Genomic DNA, 26,598 nt, shown 5'->3' with positions numbered 1-26,598 from the left:
ATATTCTTGGGACAAGATGTCACAAGACGTCAGCACCTTCTTTGCAGTCAATGCCAACAATCTTATTAGGAACGGGCGACACTACGTTCATTGCTCTAAGAAAGAAAAAAAGACATAGAAGAACTTAATGTCTTAAATGCAAACGGCATTCCTCATAGCATATAAATGCACAAAGACCCCCCTATGGCTTAAAGAGGGAGATGTGGTGAGCACATCGGTCCTGGTGTGGCACACGACAGTGTTGATGGAGTCATGACAAAGTCAAAACTCCCACACCCAAGCCGTCAAGACTACTTCCACATCAGAGCAGTGTTTTAACCAAAAAAGAAAACAGCGTCCCTCCAACTTTGAATCGCAATCGTTTTACAACTCTGTTTATTTTTAACTTACAATTTTGTTTTGGTTATATAAGAGCTTTGTACATAAGGAGCTTGTTCTTGGTTTTACACGTATGCATATGTAAGTAAGACTATGGTTAAAAATAATTGAACAATGGAAGTCACAAGAGCTATTTTCCTTTAAAAAGCAGCCATATGTTACTCAGGTTTAAGAAATCCTAGTGCGATGAGCTCAAGTTCAAATGCCACGGGTTGACAAGTTCCTCCAGGATCCAGCCACCGGTCACCTCCCCGCTGCTCAACACACCCTATCGTTCAGCCATTGCAAACAATCTACTTTTCCTACCTTATCCTTGCTTTTGTATGCTTGGTGTTTTCAGTTTAGATTCCTCTGCCTAATCCAAATTCTATCCAGTATATCAGTGATATTTTTGTTCTTTTTCATTTGTTCCATCTTCAACCCCAGTCAGCCAGGTAAATGTAAGTATTGTTTCCAATGTCTTTCTTAAGTACAGAATATGCCTATTATGACACTTACCACATGTGCTGTAATTCCTGATTTGGATGTCTGCCGTTTTCCTGAGGTTCTAAGCAACCTGAAGTTAGGAGTGTCAGTTTATTCATCTTTGCCTTGCGTGTGCATGCTCAGTCCCTCTTTGGGATGCCATGGACTGTAGCCTACTAGGCTCCTCTGTCCATGGGATTCTCCAGGCAAGAATACCAGAGTGGGTTGCCATTTCCTCCTCCAGGAGATCTTCATGACCCAGGGATCAACTGGCATCTTTTGCACTTCCTGCACCGGCAGGAAGATTCTTGGCTGCTGGGTGCCTCCTGGGAAGCCCCACCTTTGCCCTACCAGCCCCTGGTTCATTTCCCAATGTACGGTAGCCACTTAATTGATCATTGTTACATAGATGGATGGAAGAATGAAAATATGAATGGGTGGATGGATGGATGAGTGGCTGGGTGGGTAGGCAGTTTAGTGAATGGGTGGATGATGAAGTTGATGCATAGAAGGATGCTGTCACTTCAGAGTACAGGTTATTTTAAAGGGAGAAATCACTGTCCTTCCTAATAATAGTCATATTTTCGTCAGACTTCAGATCATGTTGTAACAGTATTCTTGTTGCCACAAATGGTTCCTTATGTAGAAGATGAGGTGAAATCGTCCTTGAAGGTACTTGCATTGATTGTAGATGGTGAATCTTTTTACATCCTTTAGTGTTTCAGGCATTTAGGTGGGGGTATTTATTTATTTATTTTATTTTATTTTTAAACTTTACAAAATTGTATTAGTTTTGCCAAATATCAAAATTAAAAAAAATATGTCACAAGTCATGATATACTTGTGAGAAAAACAACCAATGGGTGGGAAAGGGGCATGAATAAGGGTGGGCACGGAAAGGGACGGGTAGCTTTCCGGTCAGCCTCTGTAATAGCCTTCTTTAGTTTTCTGTCATTATATTTTCCACTTGTGCTTGCATCCAGGATCATTGCTCTCTTAATTGGGATAGATTGCCTCCATATAAAAATTACCCACAGTTTGGCTCTTACATGCCGTAGTCAAGACCAACAAAAAGTGATCAGAGGCTTGCCAGGAATCTTAAGCTTCATTAGATTCACCCTATGGGGCCATGGTGGTCTTTATATATGTACATACGTCTACACAACTAGAAAGTTATGATATTTTAACCCGAATGGATTGGTCGATGGAATAGAAAACTTTTGGTGGTCAATTTAAATCTTCAAGTGTGTTGTTAAGTTTTATAGTGCCTTCAGGTCAAAATTAACCCTTTATGTTGCATTGTCTGTTATTTTTCCTTCTGATGAAACTATTAGAGGAAGAACTGGCAATATGCTTGCTGTTCCACTTCAAACAGAATTTACGGAAGTTAATGTGTTAAAAATGACACTCCAAAGGGGCAGTGTAGTTCAGTTTGAACAAGGGATCCTGGCTTAAACTGGCGTTCCCTCCTCAGGCTCATAAACACACAAAGATGAGCAGGTAAGTACCGGTGGAGGCCAAATGAATGCGAATTGTTCTTTGTTTAATTTGTGCTTTACAACTGCTCATGGGTTTTGCAACTTTTTAAATGGTTTCAGCATCTTATTTGTGTTTGTTTTCTGAGGAATTTGAGCCTGTAGGCAATAAGTTTACACTTGAGGAGTGTGTTTCCAGCCATAAATTTGTAACAGTTCTTCTCCTTTCGCATTCTACCCATAACAGCAAGGATACATATACATGACACATGATATATAAGATAGTATCAGTTTAAATATATATATTTTACATTAGTTTGGTATTACCCTTTATTTAATATAAGCTCCTCCCTCGACATGTTATTCAGAGAACTGTAAAAATAGAAAGCAGGGTCCTGGTGATCCAGTGGCTAAGACTTCACCTTGTAATTCCAGGGGTGTGGGTTTAATCCCTGGTCAGGGAGCTGGGATTTTTAATGCCTCTGAGGCAAAGGATCAAGGCATAAAAGCAGAAGCAATGTTGTAACAAATTCAATGAAGACTTTAAAAATATTCCACATCAAAAAAATAATAATAATAATAGTTTTTTAAGTATAGAAAACAAATAAAAGTGGGAAAGAATAAGTATTGCAGCTAAACAGTAAAATTTCTCTAAGCACAAAAATGATGTAATGAGGAACATGAATGTTACTAACTTAAGTAATATTGTAAACAATATGAGATTGTTCTAAAGGGGAAATTATATATAAATACAAAGCTTCCTTCTTTCTTCCCTTTACCCAGTGGTAGACACTGCTTCCTTGAGGAAATGAACAATGACTGAGTTTTAGGAGCAATACAATGGATTCAGGAATAACCCTAGTTAATTCTTCTGGGTCTTCTGATAAATGGTGAAACTGACCTAGTAGACCTTACCTGTACATTTATTCTGAACAGTAACTGAATCAATTCACTGACCGCAATTTTTCAGGGCAAGAAGTCTATATAAACATTGGCTGAAATAAGTTGAAGGAGAGGGCAATCTAGTGTCATAGGGAAGGAAATCGTGCTGCTATTCTTTGTTTGCCAAGTGAAAATACAATGGAAGTGGCACAAATATGTCTATTACGGCAATTTGTGAAGGTCACACAATTAGTAACTTACTGAACTTAGATTTGAACCAAGATATGCCTGATTCTCTTATTCAAGCAATTTCCACTGTATTGTACTGTGAATTCCACTTTCATTAACCCGCAACACATGTGTATAACTCTTGTCTAAAAGTGCTCATCATGAAGAATTCTGGGTACTTTAATTTGTGGGAGGGCTGACAAGGAACCATGTCAGAATCCTGTTTCTCTTTGCCTGGATCCCAACTAAGAATTCTTGAGCCAGTTTATTTTCCTGGGTCATCCCTTAGCTATTCTCTTAGGAAAAAAAATATGAATATTTTAATAAAAAGTTTAATGATTGGAAAATGATCAGAAAGTCTGTGATGTCCAATATAACATTTGAAGACAGAGCATCATGATATCATGTGTCCTGCAGATTATACTCCAGTGATTAGGAAAAAAACAAGAGGCAGGGAATCCACCAATTCCTAAGCTGACTTTGCCTCTGAATCCACCATGGCCAAGCTCCTCTCGACAATGTCCTCAGACTCACTATCTTTATATACTGTTTCCAGAGCTGTCCCTCCTTCGTCATTTACCAGCTGTTCTGTTCTTAGCTTCTCTATATCTTTTCCCTTGAGAAACCTCTGGTCTTTCAAGCTTATCCATTTCCTCCCAGATATATTCCAACCGTTAGAAACTGTTTTCCCTTTCCATAAAACTGGAGGAAAAACTGAGTCACCACCCTTCTTAGATTTATTGGTTGAGCTTCTTTTCTGGTTTAGGCACAATCAACAGCCCTGGATTAAGTTGCTGTTAAGCAGAGTTTATAAGGGCTTTCCTGGTGGCTCAGTGGTGAAAATCTACCTGCGAATTCAGGAGACATGGGTTTGATCTCTGGTTCGGGAAGATGCCCTGGAGAAGGAAATGCCAACCCACTCGAGTATTCTTGCCTGGGAAATCTCATGGACCACGGAAACTGGCACGCTGCAGTCCATGGGGTTGCAAAGAGTTGGACATGACAGAGATTGAGTGCGAACATGAGAGTTTATAAACACAAATGCCTTATTTGGGAAATGAAGGTAGAGAAAGGCTTGCCACATCTTTTCACATGGATATGACTTTTCTTTCGGTCAAAAAAAGAAAAAAATGGGCATTTTTCAAATCAAGGAAAGGCCATGTGGAAACAGAGGTCCTAACGATCTTCAGGGATTACTTCTGCACAGGATTTTTCTTTAGAGTGGACATTCTGTATATGTATTCTAAAGGCAACTTAAACCTAATTTATTTAATTAGTTATAATAATGGGTTTTGGAATAATAAATCCAGTAGTAGTTGGCTTCCTTGGTAAAAAACCTGTTTGAACATGGATTTGCTGTCTTATTCATGTTTGTATTCACAATAATTAGAAAGTTCCTGGAATAGAGGAGGTACAAAAATAAAATATGAATTAAACGAAACTTTGACTCATACATGGCTAATACGTCTTTTGTTGTTCAGTCACTAAGTGGTGTCCAATTCCGTGATGCCATGGACTGCAGAATGCCAGGCTTCCCTGTCCTTCACCATCTCCCGGAGCTTGCTCAAACTCATGTCCATTGAGTCAGTGATGCCATCCAACCATCTCTTACTCTGTGGTCCCCTTCTCTTGCCTTCAAACTTTCCCAGCGTCAGGGTCTTTTCCAATGAGTTGGCTCTTCACATCAGGTGGCCAAAGTATTGGAGCTCAACTAAATGATATTTTAACTGTGAGGGAGGAAAAGATTTCTACAGGTTTCAAACGAAAAGGTAGAAAATCAGTGTTGATGCTTTGGTGGGCAGATAGAGCCCTTTTTTTCTTATGCCACTTTATCTTTCACTGTCCCTTCTTCTTTCTTAAGTCATTTAACTGAAATTTCTACCACTGACACAGAGTAATCTAATGCGTAAATCAGGGGCCCCCAGCCTTGGGGATCTAATGCCTGATGATCTCAGGTGCAACTGATGTAATAATAATAGAAATAAATTGCACAATAAATATAATGCACTTGAATCATCCTTACACCACCCCCACCTCCCACTCTGTTGAAAAATTGTCTTCCATTAAACTGGTCCCTGGTGCCAAAAATCTTAAGGACCCCTGGTGTAAATGAAGAAGAGTGTCTATAATCTGAAAAAGGAGAACAAGACCTATTTGATGCCAGGTTCCAACTACTCCCTACTCAACCATTTTTGTGTTAGGTTCCATTCCTTGCTGTTGTTCAGTCGCTCAGTCATGTCCGACTCTGTGACCCCATGTACCATAACACACCAGGCTTCCTGTCCTAAACCGTCTCCCAGAGCTTGCTCAAACTCATGTCCATTGAGTTGGTGATGCCATCCAACCATCTCATCTTCTGTCATCCCCTCCTCCTCCTTCCCTCAATCTTTCCCAGCATCAGGGCCTTTTCTAATGAGTTGGCCCTTCATATCAAATGGCCAAAGCATTGGAGCTTCAGCATCAGTCCTTCCAATGAATATTCAGGACTGATTTCCTTTAAGATTGACTGGTTGAATCTCCTTACAGTCCAAGGAACTCTCAAGAGTCTTCTCCAACACCACAGTTCAAAGCATCAGTTTTTCAGCACTCAGTCTTCTTTATGGTACAACTCATACATCTACAAACGACTACTAGAATAAACACAGCTTTGACTATACAGACCTTTGTTGGCAAAGTAATATCTCTGCTTTTAAATATGCTGTCTAGGTTGGTTATAGCTTTTCTTCCAAGGAGCGAGAGTCTTTTAATTTCATGGCTGCAGTTGCCATCTGCAGTGACTTTGGAGCCCAAGAAAATTAAGTCTTTCACTGTTTCCATTGTCTCCCCATCTATTTGCCACGAAGTGATGGGACCCAATCGAGTTTTTTTTATTAATCAGAAATGCTTCCAGGAGGTGAAAGAAATGTTGGGCTCTAAAAAAGGAGGCAGTCTTCTGACTTCCTTTGATGGTTAACACATCAGAGAGCGCTCACCCACCAACCCAAAGCTGGGAAGCTAAAAAGTAGAGAGTGTTAGTTTCCACAAGGTTCTTGAGGAAGAGAATGGGAGGGACTGAATAAACAAGCATCAAGGTAAGCCTAACTGCTCTTGTCTGAGGCTACAGTTATCAGCTCAGGTAATGGGTGAAGCCAGAAGGTTAGAAGGATGACAGAAAAAGGCAGAGACAGACCACAGAGAGCAGAGACAAGGGAGACTCTGGCCCCTCTGACTAGGGTTTGTAAGTGCAGCCACCCTGCCTGAGATGTATATTCAGAAGCCAACAGTGAAGTTACTATGTCTATTTTTTAGTGATGTCTTCTGAAAGGGAACAGGATTGGTTATGAAAAAAGTCCAGTGACAAGCTCACAGTCTCTCAAATTTCACAGTGTATGTATTAAACCTTGGTAGAGATTTGTTCAATCCTTAAAACTAGAAGTCTGGACTTCCCTGGTGGCTCAGTGGTGAAGAAGTCACCTACCCAAACAGGAGACACAGGGTGGTTCCCTGATCCGGAAAGATCCCACGCGGCACGCAGCCGCTAAGCGCAAGAGCCACCCAGAAGCTGAAATTCCTGACGTTCAAGAGCCCGAGGGCCCTCACTCTGCAACAGAGAAGCCCCCACAATGTGACCGAGCACCGCAACGAGAGAGTAGCCCCCACTGGCTGCAGTTAGCGAAACACCTGAGCAGCAGCCAAGAGCGAGCACAGAAAAAAGTAAATAAATACTAAAAGCCAGAAGACCACTATGAAGAGTTTTTCAATACACCTAGCAACAAGCCTGCTCCTTCCCTAGAACAGAACTTTGTTCTTCAGCCCAGAGCAAATAGCTGAGCTGAATTACGTTTCGGGACTTTATAAGGTGTTGGCACAACGTCGACTTTCACGTCGTAAATGTGCCACCCTGATAATCCCCCTTTAATTACTGTTTATTATAAATGAATGCTCTCAGCATTCCAGTGTGGCACTTTTCATTTTTCTATCAGTGACGTTTCCTCCGGGGGAACTATCGCCCCCAGCTACCAATGATCTGATCCCAGACATGCACGGATCCGGAGACCTTGGGGAATGGCACCTGGGATGCTGGAGGCAACATCCTTGTGGATACTCAAAAAATATAAAAACTAAACAGGCCGGTAAAAAAAATGGTAGAAGAAAGCACTGTGCCTTCAAAGCAACTGTCCTCTAAAGACTGGATTGCCTATTCACGAGTTAGCATCAGTTCCATCCTGGTCAAATTTCCCCTGGAAGACTGACAGCTAATGAGAATTAATAGGAATAATAACTTCCTCTATCTAGTGGCTCACACGTAATGCACACTAGATTGACAACCCAGAAATGTAAGAAACAGATAGGAGACAATCTGTGTGTGCCTTCTGAGTGGTAAAAGAGCCTAGAGGTCAAGCCAAAACTGAACTAATTTTTACAACTGTTCTATAAAAGAATAGCTGGCCTTAAATGGAATCTCAAAGGCTGGATGTTAATGCTAACACAATATACAAGAATTAGAGAAAAAAAAAAATCAGGTCAATTAATAACGTTTTCCCTGCAAGGATCACACAGACCAAATTCTGCGAAATAAATATTTGTGATAAGCAAAGCTCATGGTAAGAGAATGGGGCTATTCATTATCACCAGAGAAGGATGTTACCGCCAACAGATGAGGCTGAGATTTTTAAAACTTTGGGTAATTAATTTCAATCAGAGCTGGATTCAAGGTCAGTTGTGTAATACTAGCCATTATTTTCCCTTTGCTACCGTTGGCAGGCATTCTCCATGGCTCATCCATAAATAATTAAGACCAGAGGATCTGCTATATCAGCTTAACTACTGAGGGAAATGCAAGATTTTATTTCATTTGTAACTTCTGAGAGAAAGGGAAACAGCCTTCTTTGTGTATTAAGAGATGAGGCTTACTTCCTGCATAAACAATACAAACGTTTCTTTTTAAGTGCTCAGCATGTTCATTTCCATCTGGACCTTTCTAAACTGTTTGAGTAAATTGAGAAAAATTATCAAAGCAAAAGCCTTATGCACATACGGCCAGCATGAAATCATTTAAATCTGAGGCAACCTCCAAATGACAATAGTGAGTCATCAGGATAATGTAATATTTTGTAAGACACGTGATGAAATAACAATTTGAAATTTAGCAACATGAACCACACGTCCAAAGCATGAGATGGGTGTCCAAAGGAACTCCTGAGATTTCTTCATTTAGGACTGGTTTGGGAAAGACACAATCTCTAGAGTGCCCATAAAATGAAAAGTAGACTTCACAGAGCTAAGGTTATTTGATGAGCAGGTCAAAACGTTCAGTTGGTAATATTTTAATTTCTTCAGTGGGAATGATTTTGATTTGTCTTCCTTCTTATAAATGTTTCATTTAATTTACAAACAGATGCACCTTTGAAATACGTATATGAAAGTGAAGAGATTGTTACAATCAAAAAACTACATCTTGATTCAATAAGTGTTCATGCACATATATGCAAAACTCAACTAATATCATTGTGCAGGAGAAAGAACAACAAATTAGATATTAAAGATTTTAAGGTAGCACCTAATCCAGATTTTTAAAAATTGTGCAATTTACTCAATTCTAAGCTGAGGAGTCTGCTATAGTAAAATGGAAAGAACTGTGGGTTTGAATCACAATTTGAGGTAGAACTGTAAAATCATAAGGGATTATATATGCTACTGGAGAAGGAAATGGAAACCCACTCCAGTATTCTTGCCTGGAGAATTCCATGGACAGAGGAGCCTGGGGGGCTACAGTTCACAGGGTCGCAAAGAGTCGGACGTGACTGAGGGACTAACAACAATAATATGTGCTATCAGATCAGATCAGTCGTTCAGTCGTGTCCGACTCTTTGCCACCCCATGAATCGCAGCATGCCAGGCCTCCCTGTCTATCACCAAATCCCAGAGTTCACTCAGACTCACATCCATCGAGTCAGTGATGCCATCCAGCCATCTCATCCTCTGTCGTCCCCTTCTCCTCCTGCCCCCAATCTCTCCCAGCATCAGACTCCTTTCCAATGAGTCAACTCTTCACATGAGGTGGCCAAAGTACTGGAGTTTCAGCTTTAGCATCATTCCTTCCAAAGAAATCCCAGGGCTGATCTCCTTCAGAATGGACTGGTTGGATCTCCTTGCAGTCCAAGGGACTCTCAAGAGTCTTCTCCAACACCACAGTTCAAAAGCATCAATTCTTTGGCACTCAGCCTTCTTCACAGTCCAACTCTCACATCCATACATGACCACAGGAAAAACCATAGCCTTGACTAGACGAACCTTTGTTGGAAAAGTAATGTCTCTGCTTTTGAATATGCTATCTAGGTTGGTCATAACTTTCCTTCCAAGGAGTAAGTGTCTTTTAATTTCATGGCTGCAGTCACCATCTGCAGTGATTTTGGAGCCCAGAAAAATAAAGTCTGACACTGTTTCCACTGTTTCCCCATCTATTTCCCATGAAGTGATGGGACCGGATGCCATGATCTTCGTTTTCTGAATGTTGAGCTTTAAGCCAACTTTTTCACTCTCCACTTTCACTTTCATCAAGAGGCTTTTTAGTTCCTCTTCACTTTCTGCCATAAGGGTGGTGTCATCTGCATATCTGAGGTTATTGATGTTTCTCCCGGCAATCTTGATTCCAGCTTGTGTTTCTTCCAGTCCAGCGTTTCTCATGATGTACTCTGCATATAAGTTAAATAAGCAGGGTGACAATATACAGCCTTGACGAACTCCTTTTCCTATTTGGAACCAGTCTGTTGTTCCATGTCCAGTTCTAACTGTTGCTTCCTGACCTGCATACAAATTTCTCAAGAGGCAGGTCAGGTGGTCTGGTATTCCCATCTCTTTCAGAATTTTCCGCAGTTTATTGTGATCCACAGAGTCAAAGGCTTTGGAATAGTCAATAAAGCAGAAATAGATGCTTTTCTGGAACTCTCTTGTTTTTTCCATGATCCAGCAGATGTTGGCAATTTGATCTCTGGTTCCTCTGCCTTTTCTAAAACCAGCTTAAACATTAGGAAGTTCACGGTTCCCATATTGCTGAAGCCTGGCTTGGAGAATTTTGAGCATTATTTTACTAGCGTGTGAGATGAGTGCAATTGTGTGGTAGTTTGAGCATTCTTTGGCATTGCCTTTCTTTGGGATTGAAATGAAAACTGACCTTTTCCAGTCCTATGGCCACTGCTCAGTTTTCCAAATTTGCTGGCATATTGAGTACAGCACTTTCACAGCATCATCTTTCAGGATTTGAAATAGCTCAACTGGAATTCCATCACCTCCACTAGCTTTGTTCGTAGTGATGCTTTCTAAGGCCCACTTGACTTCACATTCCAGGATGTCTAGCTCTAGGTGAGTGATCACACCATCGTGATTATCTGGGTCATGGAGATTTTTTTTTGTACAATTCATCTGTGTATTCTTGCCATCTCTTCTTAATATCTTCTGCTTCTCTTAGGTCCATACCATTTCTGTCCTTTATCAAGCCCATCTTTGCATGAAATGTTCCTTTGGTATCTCTGATTTTCTTGAAGAGATCCCTAGTCTTTCCCATTCCATTGTTTTCCTCTATTTCTTTGCATTGATCGCTGAAGAAGGCTTTCTTATCTATTCTTGCTATTCTTTGGAACTCTGCATTCAGATGTTTATATCTTTCCTTTTCACTTCTCTTCTTTTCACAGCTATTTGTAAGGCCTCCCCAGACAGCCATTTTGCTTTTTTGCATTTCTTTTCCATGGGGATGGTCTTGATCCCTGTCTCCTGTACAATGTCACGAACCTCATTCCATAGTTCATCAGGCACTCTATCTATCAGATCTAGGCCCTTAAATCTATTTCTCACTTCCACTGTATAATCATAAGGGATTTGATTTAGGTCATACCTGAATGGTCTAGTGGTTTTCCCTACTTTCTTCAATTTAAGTCTGAATTTGGCAATAAGGAGTTCATGGTCTGAGCCACAGTCAGCTCCTGGTCTTGTTTTTGCTGACTGTATAGAGCTTCTCCATCTTTGGCTGCAAAGAATATAATCAATCTGATTTCGGTGTTGACCATCTGGTGATGTCCATGTATATGTGCTATAGTTAGTTGAACATCACCGTACAAATTTAGGGAAACAAAAGGACAGAGAAAAGAAGAGCAAGGATATGAAGAAAACATGAGGGACTAGATAGTCACACTTACATGACCTTGTATGTTTTAAAAGAACAACCATGCTTGGCGATAGTCACCATTGATCCTAGTTCATTCCACCAATACTGCCAGGGAGGGTGCACAGATGCACCTACTCACATAACTTGAGTAGGTTTCCTTTCCCGCATCTTATGAGCAGCCCCAAGACCCAAACCAGTTACCTGGGGTCCACAGTGAAGTTAAAGTACCTTTATATCCATTGCCATCAAACTCATTCATCCTTATCATTCCCTATCCCTGCCTTCATCTACTAGCTATGATACTATAATAATATGCACTTTCATATTAAATTAAGAGCATTCGTCATAGTGACAAAATGGAGGTTAACCACTAAATGTCAATAGTTAAGAAGAGCAAAGAAAAAGCCCTCACGAAATGATGGTCCTTAATTGTTGTCGGTCAGATACTATGATCCCTTTAAAGAGTATATTATTATATTATATTATATTATATATATTATATTATATATTTTATATATATTATATAATATATATAATATATAATAAATATATTATATAATATATTTAATATTATATATATAATATACAATATATATATTATAATATATAATATATATTATATATTAATACTAGTTGCCAGCTACAGGAAATAAAGGTCCACCACTTCCTCTGCTGAATATTCGAAGATCTCCTCTTTCTACCTAAGTATTTGGAAGTCCCTCCCATCCTGCTGAATAAAGGCAGTTCTCAGAAGGACATTATTCTGAACTCGAGTATAGGAAATGCCATAATTTCAAGGCTAGATGTGTGTGTAAAAGAAAGCCTACACTGTCAATATATTCAGAACGTTGGTATAATTGTCTCTCTGCCACCTTTCTTACTTTTGGTTGTAAAGTTCTTGGTTGACAATGATTCCTTTTTTCATAACAGTGTTATTGAGATATAACTGAGATAGAAAAAAAACTACAAGTATTTAACTTGTACAACCTCTGATTTAATGAGTATGCATATCCACATATACCCCTGAATTCATCATTACAATCAAGGTAATCAAATATCTATCATTTCAGGTGGCACTAGTAGTAAATAATCCACCTGCCAATGCAGGAGACTCAAGAAATGTGTGTTTGATTCCTAGGGAGGGAAGATCCCCTGGAGAAGGAAATAGCAACCCACTCCAGCATTTCTGCCAGGGAAAACTCTATGGACAGAGAAGCCTAGCAATCTACAGTCCATGGGACTGCAAAGAGTTGGACATGACTGAGTGACTGAGCACACATCTCTTCTAAAAGTTGTCCCCTGCCCAGCCCCTTTGTTTTTTTGGTGTTTTTGTTTGCTTATTTGTTTTAAAGGCACTAAACACAAGATTTCAGTTCAGTCACTCAGTCGTGTCCGCCTCTTTGTGACCCCATGGAGTCAGCACCCCAGGCCTCCCTGTCCATCACCAACTCCTGGGGTTCACCCAAACTCATGTCCATTGAGTCGGTGATGCCATCCAACCATCTCATTCTCTGTCATCCCCTCCTCCTCCTGCCCTCAATCTTTCCCAGCATCAGGGTCTTTTCAAATGAGTCAGCTTTTCACATCAAATGGCCAAAGTATTGGAGTTTCAGCTTCAACTTCAGTCCTTCCAATGAACACCCAGGACTGATCTCCTTCAGAATGGACTGGTTGGATCTCCTTGCAGTCCAAGGGACTCTCAAGAGTCTTCTCCAACACTACAGTTCAAAAGCATCAATTCTTCGGTGCTCAGCTTTCTTCACAGTCCAACTCTCACATCCACACATGACCACTGGAAAACCAGAGCCTTGACTAGACAGACCTTTGTTGACAAAGTAATGTCTCTGCTTTTTAATGTGCTGTCTAGGTTGGTCATAACTTTCCTTCCAAGGAGCAAGCGTCTTTTAATTTCATGGCTGCAGTCACCATCTGCAAACACAAGACTTACCTCCAACGTTAACTTGTAAATGCACAGTACAGTAATGTTAGCCATAAGGCACGATGCCATCCAGCTGATTTCTAGGACTTCATCTTGCATGACTAAAACTTTACCCTCATTGAACAAAAACTCCCAATTTTTCCCTCCCATCAATCCCTGGCTGCCATCTTTATACTCTCTGTTTCTGTGAGTTTGACTGTTTTGGATACCTCATAAAAGTGGGATCTTGTAATATTTGTCCTTCTGTGACTGGCTTATTTCACTAGGCATCATGTCTTTCAGGTTCATCCACATTGTCATATACAACAGACTTCCTTCTTTTGAAAGTTGAGTTATAGTTGTGTGTGTGTGTGTGACATGTTCTTTACCCATTCATCCATCCCTGAACATTTAGGCTATTTCCATATCTCGACTATTATGAATAACGCTGCAATGAACACAGGAACACACATACCTCTTCAATATCCTGACTTCAACTTTTTTAAATGTATTACTAGATGTGGAATATATACCCAGATACGAGTAGTTCTTTTTTTAGCTTTTTGAGACCCTTTCTTACTGTTTTCTATAGCAGATAAACAAATTTGCACTCCTGATTGCAGTGTACAATGATTCCAATCTCTCCACAACCTAAGCAGCATATATTATCTGTTTGTTTGTTTCTTGATAATAGTCATCCTAATGGGTGTGGGGTGATACTTCCCTGTAGGTCAGATTTTCATTTCCCTAGTGATTAGTGACGTTGAGCATCTTTTCATATGGATGTTAACCATTTGTCTGTTTTCTTAGAGAAATGTCCTTTCAAATCCCTTGTCCTTTTTAAATCAGGTACCTTTTACAACTGTTGAGTTGTAAAAATTCTTTTTTTATTTTGGATATCAACCCTGTAACAGATATATATTTTTTGCAAATATTTTCTCCCATTTCATAGGTTGTCTTACCATTCTGTTGATAGTTTCCTTTATTGTGCTAAAGCTTTATAGTTTAACAAAGCCCCACTTGTCTATTTTTGTTGATGCTGCCTGAAGTTTTGGTGTCATATCCAAGAAATCATTGCCAAGACCAATGGCTTCAAGCTCCTCACTCCAATATTTCTTTTTTTTTTTAACTTTACAATATTGTATTGGTTTTGCCATATATCAACATGAATCCACCACAGGTATACACGTGTTCCCCATCCTGAACCCTCCTCCCTCCTCCCTCCCTGTACCATCCCTCTGGGCCATCCCAGTGCACCAGCCCCAAGCATCCAATATCATGCATCAAACCTGGACTGGCAACTCATTTCATATATGATATTATAGACATTTCTCCAAAGAAGACATACCGATGGCTAACAAACACATGAAAAGATGCTCAACATCACTCATTATCAGAGAAATGCAAATCAAAACCACTATGAGGTACCATTTCATGCCAGTCAGAATGGCTGCTATCCAAAAGTCTACAGCAATAAATGCTGGAGAGGGTGTGGAGAAAAGGGAACCCTCTTACACTGTTGGTGGGAATGCAAACTAGTACGGCCACTATGGAGAACAGTGTGGAGATTCCTTAAAAAACTGGAAATAGAACTGCCTTATGACCCAGAAATCCCAGTGCTGGGCATACACACTGAGGAAACCAGAATTGAAATAGACACGTGTACCCCAGTGTTCATCGCAGCACTGTTTATAATAGCCAGGACATGGAAGCAACCTAGATGTCCATCAGCAGATGAATGGATAAGAAAGCTGTGGTACATATACACAATGGAATATTACTCAGCCATTAAAAAGAATACATTAGAATCAGTTCTAATGAGGTGGATGAAACTGGAGCCTATTATACAGAGTGAAGTAAGCCAGAAAGAAAAACACCAATACAGTATACTAATGCATATATATGGAATTTAGAAAGATGGTAACAATAACCCTGTATACGAGACAGCAAAAGAGACACTGATGTATAGAACAGTCTTTTGGACTCTGTGGGAGAGGGAGAGGGCAGCATGAATTGGGAGAATGGCATTGAAACATGTATAATATCCAATATTTCTTTTAAGAATCTTAAAGTTTCACATCTTATGTTTGCCCTTACTCCATTTTGAGTTGATTTTTTTGTATACTATGAATAAGGTTAAAATAAATTCTAATTGCACATTCTGATTCTGTTTTAATTTCCTAAAACAATAATAAAAAATAGTACTTAAATTATCCTGAAGAGAAGAGATACATAGAGCACTAAGATTAATTTACACAAAAGTCTACAAATTCACTTATATTTTATGTCAATTTTTGTTTTGATCTACTCTGAGCATTTAGAGTTGCTTAAGCATAAAGGAATCTTGTGATATATGTGTGGCTTAAGGACTCTTTGACTCACAGTTTCAAATATGACATGCCATGCTTACCTAAAATATGAAAGTATTAATTCAACAAAAATGTGTTTAAAATACATTTCAGCAACTAGAAAAGGAAAACAAGAGACCAAACAGCTAAAATTATAATAATCAAAGGGAAGCCTTTGACTTAGTTTAGTATTTCTCAAAGACAGAAAAAAAAATTTCTTTTTGAGTTTTGAGACTATTATGCCTAAATTGAGCTGCATGATTTAAGTTTGCTTTAGTTCATTCCTTAAGTAGAACTTAGAAATAAATTAGCAAGTGAGTTGGTAAAAGAAACAGAACGTAGAGATGGAAGGCGAAGACAATTTGCCCTCCTGAGGCTTGGTGCCTGAAGGGCTGTCTTCTGTTTCAGAAAGCGTAATACACTTTCACAGTGTAGCCAATCTATCACACCCCCAAGAGGGTGCGCGCTACACCGTTCCCTCCAAGGGGCCCCAGAGGTAGCAGATTTATAATAAAAATAATTCTGCCTTTTCACATGCTCCAGTCTTAAGATTTGGTGGAGCAGGTTATTTTTTTTCACAAAGGATTTGTTACTGCACTCAGTTGTTTCAGAGCATGTTTCGTCTTTGAAATCACAGCTTTTGCTATCTTTCATTTTTATTTTTCTTTTCTGTGTCCTCTGAGCCATTAGCAACCTGCTCTCCAAGATGTCACGGAAAAGAGGCTCGCTTCGACCTTGGTTTGTCTCAGAGACTTTAGAGCATGTGGATTTAGACTGTGACTAGATCAGTACCTGCTGATGCTGGCTCGTGGTTTGGAGCGACTAAAAGAGTGAGCCTAAATGCTGATGTATTGGATAGAATTCTTCCATTTGGCTTCACTCTAGCACGTGCTAAGTCTGTGCACCTCAGACCTTTCATGTCTCAGATGTCTTATCTCAAAAATAGGCATCAGATTTTACCTAAATCTACATGGTTACCTTGGGCTTCCCACGTGGCACTAGTGATAAAGAATGTGACTGCCAATGCAGAAGATGTAAGAGATGCGGGTTTGATCCCTGGGTCAGGAAGATCCCCTGGAGAAAGAATCTTGCCCGGAGAATTCTTGCCCAGAGAATCCCATGGACAGAGGAGCCTGACAGCCTACAGCGCGGGGGTCTCAAAGAGCTGGACACGGCTGAGCAACTAAGCACACAGAGGGTTATCAGATTCTCCACCAGAAATTTTTAGGGTTTAGAAATAACATGAACCCTATGTTATTAGTCCCCGAATTTGCTTCCTTCCAATATGTAGGCTCAGAAAGTCCTGACTGCCTTTGTAGACAAATCTTCTTTGTCTACACGGCATGAAAGTGAAAGTCACTCAGTCATGTCCGACTCTTTGTGACCCTATGGACGGTCCATAGTCCATGGATTCTCCAGGCCAGAATACTGGAGTGGGTAGCCTTTCCCTTCTCCAGCAGATCTTCCCAACCCAGGGATCAAACCCAGGTCTCCCTCATTGCAGGTGGATTCTTTACCAGCTGAGCCACAAGGGAAGCCCCTACATGACATGGATACCCTCTATTTCAGTGACTTAACCCTGGAGGGAGGGAATTGTTGCTGCTGGGTTTTTTGGGTTTTGTTGTTGGCCATGCCACTATGCAGCATATAAGATGTTATTTCCCCAACCAGGGATCAAACCCATGTCCCCTGCAGTGGAAGTGTGGGGTCTCAACCACTGGATGGCAGGGAAGTCTCATTGGTGGTTTTTAATGGCATGAAAATAGGTTCCAGAGGATTAATTCATCCTGAAATTTCATCAATTTCATGGAGTAAGCAATACTCTCCCATTTCCACATCCCCCCACCTGCATCTATTCACATTTGGAAACAACTTATTGTCTAAAGCTGCTTCAAACACACGTGCATACTTTGCCTTGGACTTGGGAGGTACTGGGCTTCCCTGGTGGCTCAGAGGTTAAAGCATCTGCTTGCAATGTGGGAGACCTGGGTTCAATCCCTGGGTCGGGAAGATCCCCTGGAGAAGGAAATGGCAACCCACTCCAGTATTCTTGCCTGGAGAATCCCATGGATGGAGGAGCCTGGTGGGCTACAGTCCACAGGGTTGCAAAGAGTCAGACACAACTGAGAAACTTCACTTCACTTGGGAGTTATAGAACTGGATGATATCAAAGATGTCAAAATAAAGCTGTAAACATATGGAACCAACATCAGAGGTTAGAGTGGTACAGATGAGGTGTATTTGATGTAGAGAAGCCAAACGGGAAGAGCTCTGGGACTTGGTGAGGAGAGCAAATTTAAAGGCCCCCAGAGGAGACTAAGCTTGATGACAAGATGACGGCCACCCCAGCATCACCACACAAGGAGAGAGGTGGAAAGAGACAAGAAGAGGTGGTTGTATTAGTTTCCTATGGCTGCTATGGTGGCTGAAAACAAGAGAAATTCATTGTCTCATAAACCAGGAGGCCAGAAATTGAAATTAAGGTGTCTACAGAGTTGTTCTCTTCAAGAGGTTCTAAGGAAAAATCTGTCCCATGTGTTTCTCTCAGCTGCTGGTGGTGGCTGGTGGGCCTCAGTGTTCCTGGACTTAGACCCGTGACCTTCTAATCTCAGTCTCCACCTTCATCCCTATGTCTCCTCTCTGCCTTGGAGTCTCTTTTCTTCTTGGGAGGACACCAGTCATATCAGATTCAGAGTCATGCTTATCCAGTATGACCTCATCCTTATATAACTTATTACATCTGCAGAGACCCTGTTTCCAAACTAGCTCACCTTCTTAGGCTCCAAGGGACATTATTCAACCGAGCACAGAGGGCCACCGATTGTCAGATCATACAGGGGCTGGTGACTCTGCATGGAACTTGGGTTTTTGTGTTGTTCTGCTTTTCTAAATGCAATCTTAAATCTCCAGAAGATTTTTAGCAGAGGAAAGAAGTAATCTAATACATACATTGGTAAGACCATTCTGGGACTTCCCTGGTAGCTCAGATGGTAAAGAATCTGCCTGCCAATGCAGGAGATCCGGGTTCAAACCCTGGATTGGGAAGATCCCTTGGGGTAGGAATTGCAACCCATTCTGGTATTCTTGCCTGGAGAATGCCATGAAAAGAGGAGCCTGGTGGGCTATAGCCCAGGGGTTCTCAAAGAGTCAGACCCAACTGAGCGACTAACACTTTCACTTTCAGGATCATTCTGACCAGTATATAAAGAAAGAGTTCTCGGTAGAAGAGAAAAGACATAGGAAAAGCCAGTGCACTGGCTCCTGCAGTCACCAGGAGAGAGAGGATAGAGGCTTGAAGCGAGCGTGTTGGCATTTACAGCCGAGGGGTGTGGACCTTGGGGGAAGGATCTGAAGGATGTAAGTAACACGTGTTGCTGATGGGGTTGATGTGGGAGTGAGGGAAAGGGAGGGACCTGAGATTTCTGCTTTGAGTAACTGGGTGGAGAATGGCACCATTCACAGGAGAGGGAAGGCTGCCAGCTGGGTGGGCTGGACTGGAGTGGCGAGTTCCACTGCGGATGCATTGTAGGCGCGCTGCATGTTAGAATTCCCAGTGGAGATAACATAAGGCAGTTGGAGCCCGGAGAGAGGTCAGAATGTGAAGGATAAATTAGACAGTTATCAGCAAGTGAAGGGTAATTAAAGCCACGCCAGATGAGGTCATCTGGAGTTTGAGGGGAGAGTGAGAGGAGAGACTGTTATGCGTCCCAGGATACACTCAGGCTTGGAGGCTGGAGACAAAGAGGAAGACCCAGCAAGAGAAACTGGGTGAGAGGAGCTCTGGAGGAAGGAAGAAGTCCAGGAAGGCAGGGAATCAGGGATCATAACTGTTCTTCCTGCTGTGCATATGGTGATGTGGAAGTCACGTGGAAGGTTCCATTCATTGTTCAAAACACTGCTTTTTCTACCAGCGGCTACTCTGGTGGGACTCTCCCTATGGGATGAATCATCATCGTTCAGCACTGACTTAAAGCTTGGCTATGTGACTAGCTGTGGCCAATGAACTGTGAGCAGAAGTGGCGAGTTACTCACCAAACAGAAACTTTCAAATCCGTTGCATGCTCTGCATTGCACTTTGCCTTCAGGGTCAAGATCCCAGCTGGGACTCACTGCTTCAGCACAAACCCAGCGGAAGAAGATGTGAAGAGCAGGTCTCTACCCAATATTTCGTGTGGGGGAAAAATAAACCTTGTTTCTGGGAGCTATGGAGACTCGGGACTAACCATTAACCACAGCATAACCTAGAGAGAGCCAAGGAAACCATCACATCCTATGTAGGGAAGTTGTAAAATGAGATGCTCTTCATGGCTCTGGAGCCCATGGGCTTGTGGGAGGAACAGCAACCTTTACATCAAACTTATCTAAGGTCGGAGCCTAAGTCTGCCACATACTAAGTTCTGAACATCCACCAATGAACCAGTGTCTCTGAGACTCAATTTCCCATCTGTCTTACAGGACTGTTGTGGGATTAAATGTGACCATATTGGCAAAGCATATGGTACATTCCCACCTCTCTCTCCATGAAACATCTTCAAGGTATATATAGATATAAATTTTATATAAATATTATATATGAATATTATATAGAAACATAATAAATATAAACATTATATACAAATATTATATATTTTATATATTATATACAATTATATTTGTTAATTATATATATGAATATTCATTGGAAAGACTGATGTTGAAGCTGAAACTCCAATACTTTGGCCACCTGACACAAAGAACTGACTCATTTGAAAAGACCCTGATGCTGGGAAAGACTGAGGGCAGGAGGAGAAGGGGCCGACAGGGGATGAGATGGTTGGGTGGCATCACCGACTCAATGGACATGAGTTTGAGTAAACTCCGGGAGTTGGTGATGGACAGGGAGGCCTGGGGTGCTAAGTCCATGGGGTTGCAAAGAGTCGGACTCGACTGAGCGACTGAACTGAATTGATAAATAAATATATATATATATATCTTCTCTTTTTCATTATCTGTTAACTCAGATTTAGCATTCAAGGCACTGCTAGGTTGCTCATACTATCACCAAGTCATGAGAAAGGGGAGCATATAAGCATAGAATCCGCAGAGTCCAGGGCTGGGGCCTGTCCCTGCTCTTGGACTGACCCCAGGAGGACAGCAGGGTGTCCAAGAAATGGAGGTCACACCGCTGTCGGTACAGCCTCGTTCACACAAACGGTGGCCCCGGGGGTGCATTCATAAAATCACTCAGGTCTTCTTCAAGACTGGAGGTAACCAAGGGGGTTTCACAGGGACAACAGAGCAAATGGTAGGACCTTTAGTGTTGGACAAAGTTTGGGCAAAAGGAAGGCTAGAACTCTTAGTGATTAATGTAATAGAAAACAAGCTTAAGGCTAAAGACTCAGAAGTTCATATTTACTTAATAGAGAATTAACGTCTCACCTAAACTGCATTATCCTTTTGAAATAGGTATAGTCATATCCATTTTACAGGTGAAGAACTTGACGCTGAGAGACTAGATAACAGAGCTGGAAACAGCACTCAACTTTATATGCCCCCAGAGTCCATATTCTTTCCATTATGCACACTGCTTCTCTAAAAGAAAATTAAAGTTAGGAAGTCAGAGGTCTAAAAGTATGACCTTAGCCTACAAAACAACTGAAAAGAGGAGGGGAAATCTTGACAGCATATGATCACCCAAAAACTTGTACAAAAAATATGACCCTAGAGCATTATTCTTTTTTTAAGATTTTTTTTGGGGGGATGTAGACCATGTTTAAAGTCTTTATTGAGCATGTTACAATATGGCTTCTGTTTTATGTTTTGGTTTTTTGCCCAGAGGCATGTGGGATCTTAGCCCCATGACTAGGGATCAAACCTGCACCCCCTGCATTGGTAGAAGTCTTAAACTCTGGACCTTCAGGGAAGTCTTTATTCCTAATAGCCAAAAAGGGGAAAATAACCCAGGTATCCATCAGTGGGTGAGTGTGTAAACGAGCTGTGGTCCTTGCATACAATGGACTATTATTGAGCCTCATGGAAGGAAGGAATGCTGGCACATGGCGCCCGTGGATGAACTTTGAAAACACTGTGCTCGGGGAATGAAAGAAGTCAGACACAAAGGCCACATACGCTATCAGTTCATTTATGTGTAATGCCCAGGGTGGGTCAGTCCATAGATGCTTAAGTAGTCTAGATGACTACTTGCAGAAGAAAGAGATAAAAGGGAATGGGGTGATGCTTGATGGGTGTGGGGTTTATTTGTGGGGTGGTTAAAATATTCTGGAGCTGGCAATAATGGTTCAACCTTGTGAATGTACTAAAAACTATGAGACTGTGCATTTCAAAACTATGAATTTAATATCATCTCAATGAAAAGAAAAGGGAAGAAGAAAGGCATAATTTGGGAGTGTCTTCTTAGTAGCACGTGACATTAAGGCTTGTAAGCCGCTGACTCAATTCCAATTGGACACTTCTATTTTTGGTTTTTTAAGGAGCCTCCATACTGTTCTCCATAGTGGCTGTACTGACTTACATTCCCACCAACAGCGCAGGGGGCTTCCCTTTTGTCCACACTTGCTCCACAATTTATCATCTAAAGATTTTTTGAAGATATGGACAGGGAGGCCTGGCGTGCTGCGATTCATGGCATCGCAAAGAGTCGGACACGACTGAGCAACTGATCTGATCTGATCTGATTCTTACTGGTGCAAGATGATACCTCATGGTAGCTTTGGTTTGCATTTCTCTAACAGTGAATGATGTTGCACATCTTTCCATGTGTGTGTTGGCCATCTATATGTCTCCTTTGGAGAAATGTCTATTTAGGTCTTCTGCCCATTTTTTGAATGAGTTGTTTGTTTTTTGATATGGAGCTGCATGAGCTGTTTGTATGTTTTGGAATTAATTCCTCATTGGTTGCTTTGTTTGCAAATAATTTCTTCTATTCTGAGGGTTGTCTTTTTGCCTTGTTTATGGTTTTCTTTGCTGTGCAAATGCTTTTAAGCTTCATTAGATGCCATTTGTTTATTCTTGTTTTTATTTTCATGACTCTAAGAGGTAGGTCAAGAGAGATCTTGCTGCGATTTATGTCAAAGAGTGTCTTGCCTATGTTTTCCTCTAAGAGTTTTATAATGCCCAGCCTTACATTTAGGTCCTTAATCCATTTGAAGTTTATTTTTACATATGGTGTTTAGGGACTGTTCTAATTTCATTCTCTTACATAAGTATGGAGATTCACTTTGTGGACTGCACAAAATACCACAATGTACTAAAGCAAACATACTCCAATAAAAATTTAAGAGAAAATTCCCAACTGGATTTCTTATCTGGAGTCTAAACCCCACAGTCTTAGTGGGGGTTTGGAGGGGAGGCTTGCATCTCGGCAGCCCCTTGATCCTGGCTGAGTGAGGCAGGGAGTGGAGCCCGGAGCCCATGGCTGGCAGGGCAGCAACAGAAGCAGCCACCCCGGCCAGAGACCAAGAGGTCCGAATATGAAGATGCACCGTGTATGGACTCCCCCATGCTGTGCAGGTCATGTCCAGAGAGGACTCCGGTGCCCTGGGTGCAGGGGGAATGCCCATCAACTTTCAACTCCATCAACTTTCAGTTCCATGGAATTACATCAGAGTCTTCATCCACCTTGAGAATCCCCCGAGGAAAGGAGGAAATATGAAGTGCAGAAGAGCAAGGAAGAGCCTGACCCATGGGAAGGCAGGTAGACCTCCGTGCATAGGCATCTATTAGATGCCACAGGTTCCCTGGGCTCTCACCAAATGCACTGCATCTTCAGATCAACATAGTGACTGAGCAAGTTCCCCAGGGACAGAAACACCAGGACACAGTCAAGACTGCCCTGCTGCCCAGATTCCCTCCCAGTCCTTGCCATCACACCTCCAAGTTCCAGGAGCACAGGCATGCTCTCTGACTATTGCCAAGGAAATGATTCAACATCTGAGGACAGCAATGATGATAAGGGTCCTGGCCTGGAAGGTGGCAATTAGCTGTGTGTGTGTGGGGTGGGGGGGGGTTGGGGGTGGGGTGGGGTATGTGCATATTAGTCACTGAGTTGCGTCCAAATCTTTGGGACCCCACAGACTGTTGCCCGTCAGACTCCTCTGCCCATGGAATTCTCCAGGCAAGAATACTGGAGAGAAGAGCCATTCTCTTCTCCAGGGGATCTTCCTGACCCAGGGGTCGAACCCAGGTCTTCCACACTGCAGGCAGATTCTTTATCATCTGAGCCACAAGGGAAGCCCAGCAATTAACTGGAAACAGCTAAAGTGGGAGGTGGGGAGAAACAGCCAGAGACCTTCCCTCCAGGCTTGATTCCCCATTGCCCCAGCGACCATAGGACCATGCTGTGCTGTGGGCTCCCCAGGTGGAAACTGGAAACTGGTGAAAACTTGACTCCCCTTAACTCTGGATGGAGTCCCCACGTGCTTCCACTGGGCAGGGGAGGACGATCTCTGTTCTCTCCTCCTGAGTGGTCATCTCTCAGCCTTGTGCTCCCTTGAAGACTGTGCTCACAGGAACTCAGAGTTCCAAATTAACAACAGTTTGTTATTTCAGCCTAAAATAATGAAATCAGGCAGTGATGTTCAGGGAGCATTCAGAAAGAAGCTTGTAGTATTTAATCTTGGCCACCACTTCCAGAAAAAATAAAACAAAAAGGTATGAGTACCACGCCACCTCCACAAGTCACAAATGCATTCCCTGGTACCATCCTGCAGCATTTTGCAAAAACTTCCTATTTTCTTTGTTTCAGTAATTTGGATTCCTGATTAAACATCTTTCATCCTACTTTTCCCTGGGCTTCCCAGCTGGGGCTAGTAGTAAAGAACCCACTTGCCAATGCAGGAGACTCAAGAGACAGGGGTTTGATTTCTGGGTCGGGAAGATCTCGTGGATGGCAACCCACTCCAGTATCCTTGCTTGGAGAATTCCATGGACAGAGGAGCCTGGCGGGCTACAGTCCATGAGGTTGCAAAGAATCAAACACGACTGAAGCGACTTGGCATGCACGTACTTTTCCCTAAATAGGCATTATAGTTTTAGATATCCAAACTTCTTAAGGCTTAGGATTTGTTTTTAACCCCTGTGAAAAATTGCTAATGTAATTTCCTGCTTAGCAGTACCACCAACCATAAACAGTACCTGAATCTTCACAAAACTTGAGTGCCCAGAGATGAGGAGAAAAATTTTTGTTTCAATCTGATCCTCTTTCTTTTCTTAAAAAGAAAAAAAAAATCCTCTTCTAACTCAGACTGTACAAGGTCCTGTCTAGATCCTTTTTGTCAGTGACTTGATATCTTTTCGATTACAGTACATTAAAATGCACCCAGAGAGCCTAAGGGGAAAAAAAATAAATATGGCGTTTGTCTTAAACTCATAAAAGGGGTCATACATAAAAGGAATTTAATAAAAATTATTACCACCTAAGAGCCATGCCAAAATTTAATTATACATTTTCAACCCCCAAAGTAAATGCTCTAACATCTAAACCCGCTGAAAATCGGCCTGGCTTTATTACTGCCATACCTACAGTGTTTTTGTTTTTCTTTTTCTTTTTTGAAGCAGTCTCATTTAATTCTTGAATGCATGAGCACCTAGCAGTGCAGGTAGAAAGAACTTTTCTCTTTTGCTAAAATTGGCTCTATTCTCAAAGGCCCATGGCAATCCATCAACAAGTTCCTGGGGGTCATTAGGCCCCGCCCCCTTTCCAGGCAGACACTGAAGGATGCTGCTGGCTGGGTGATGCCGATGTCTGGGGCTGTGTTATCAGCTCCACTGTTGTCCCCGGTTCCTCCATGTCACAGCAATCTTTCAGAAGGGAATGAGTCCCCCCTGCCAGCTCTTATGTTTTGTATAAGCCCAGATGTCACACTTTGCTAATACCATACTAGACTGTAATATTTTTATAATATAGTGTAGAAAACCAAAGCAGAGCCAAATAGACACATTGCTGCCAGATGGCTGACCTTTATTTACTGATAAAGGGGTTTTTGTTGTTGTTGTTTTAATAGTAAAACTTGCACTTGTTAGAAATGAGCTGAGTTTTCAAGTTTACAAGTGAGCACAGTCCTCTGGATGGAAGGCGGGAGGGCAGATGAGCTCAGAGAGAGACAAGCTGTGTGGAAATCAGACGTTTTCATGGGGCAGGGACGGGGAGGTGGGATGGGGGGCACTTGCCCCCAGGCACTCGGGTTTTCTGGGCTTGGGGACGGCTGGTGTCCTTGTTCAGGAAATAAGCCTCGGGGCGTTCAGAGGCTGCCTGCCTTCAGAGGGTAAGGGGCTCTTACTCAAACCGTGTCTTGTCTTCCTCCTGTACCCCCTCCAGAGAGGCAGAAAGTCGACCGTGTGGGTTCTCAGTCACGCCTTTCGCTTTCTCCCTAAAGCCATTCTTGTATAGTAACCACTGAATTCCTAATTGAATGTAATCATGTTATTGCTTCAAAGAGAGGCCATTACCCCTCCTTCAGATTTCCCTGTAGATTTATTTCCTTTGAAAATGTTTTCTGTCCCCATGCACACATTATTTTTCCTTTGTGATTGGTTCTAAAGACAGCCAGTACTTTAATGAGCCTTTTCCCCATTTCTGATATTTTTTCCCCCAAACAAATGATTCTCCCTCCATATTTATTGATATTGAACTCTGAAAGCGCTGTAAAATCATCATGACCTTGAAAACAGAAAGTCGCCTCCTTCTCTGTCATCAATAGTCAAATTATCAGATACTTTAATAACAATAGATGGCTTTGTCAATACATTTAGTTCCTATCAGGAACC

At 41.7% G+C, this 26,598-nt stretch overlaps 1 long non-coding RNA gene across 1 annotated transcript in view; it reads left to right on the top strand.

Annotated features, from left to right (window-relative positions):
* Nucleotides 1–18,050: 18,050 nt before the first annotated feature.
* The window catches only part of LOC129624192 (uncharacterized), a 35,748-nt gene continuing 27,200 nt past the window's right edge, over nucleotides 18,051–26,598 (top strand). The window contains exons 1-2 of the long non-coding RNA XR_008700809.1: nucleotides 18,051–18,317; nucleotides 19,019–19,191. This is a non-coding gene — a long non-coding RNA (uncharacterized LOC129624192). The remainder of the gene's footprint in view (nucleotides 18,318–19,018; nucleotides 19,192–26,598) is intronic.

The sequence above is a fragment of the Bubalus kerabau genome, chromosome 12 (genome assembly GCF_029407905.1).
Source record: "Bubalus kerabau isolate K-KA32 ecotype Philippines breed swamp buffalo chromosome 12, PCC_UOA_SB_1v2, whole genome shotgun sequence".
NCBI lineage: Eukaryota > Metazoa > Chordata > Mammalia > Artiodactyla > Bovidae > Bubalus > Bubalus kerabau.
Note: the sequence above shows the minus strand (reverse complement) of the source record. Positions and strands in the feature narration are given on the sequence as shown.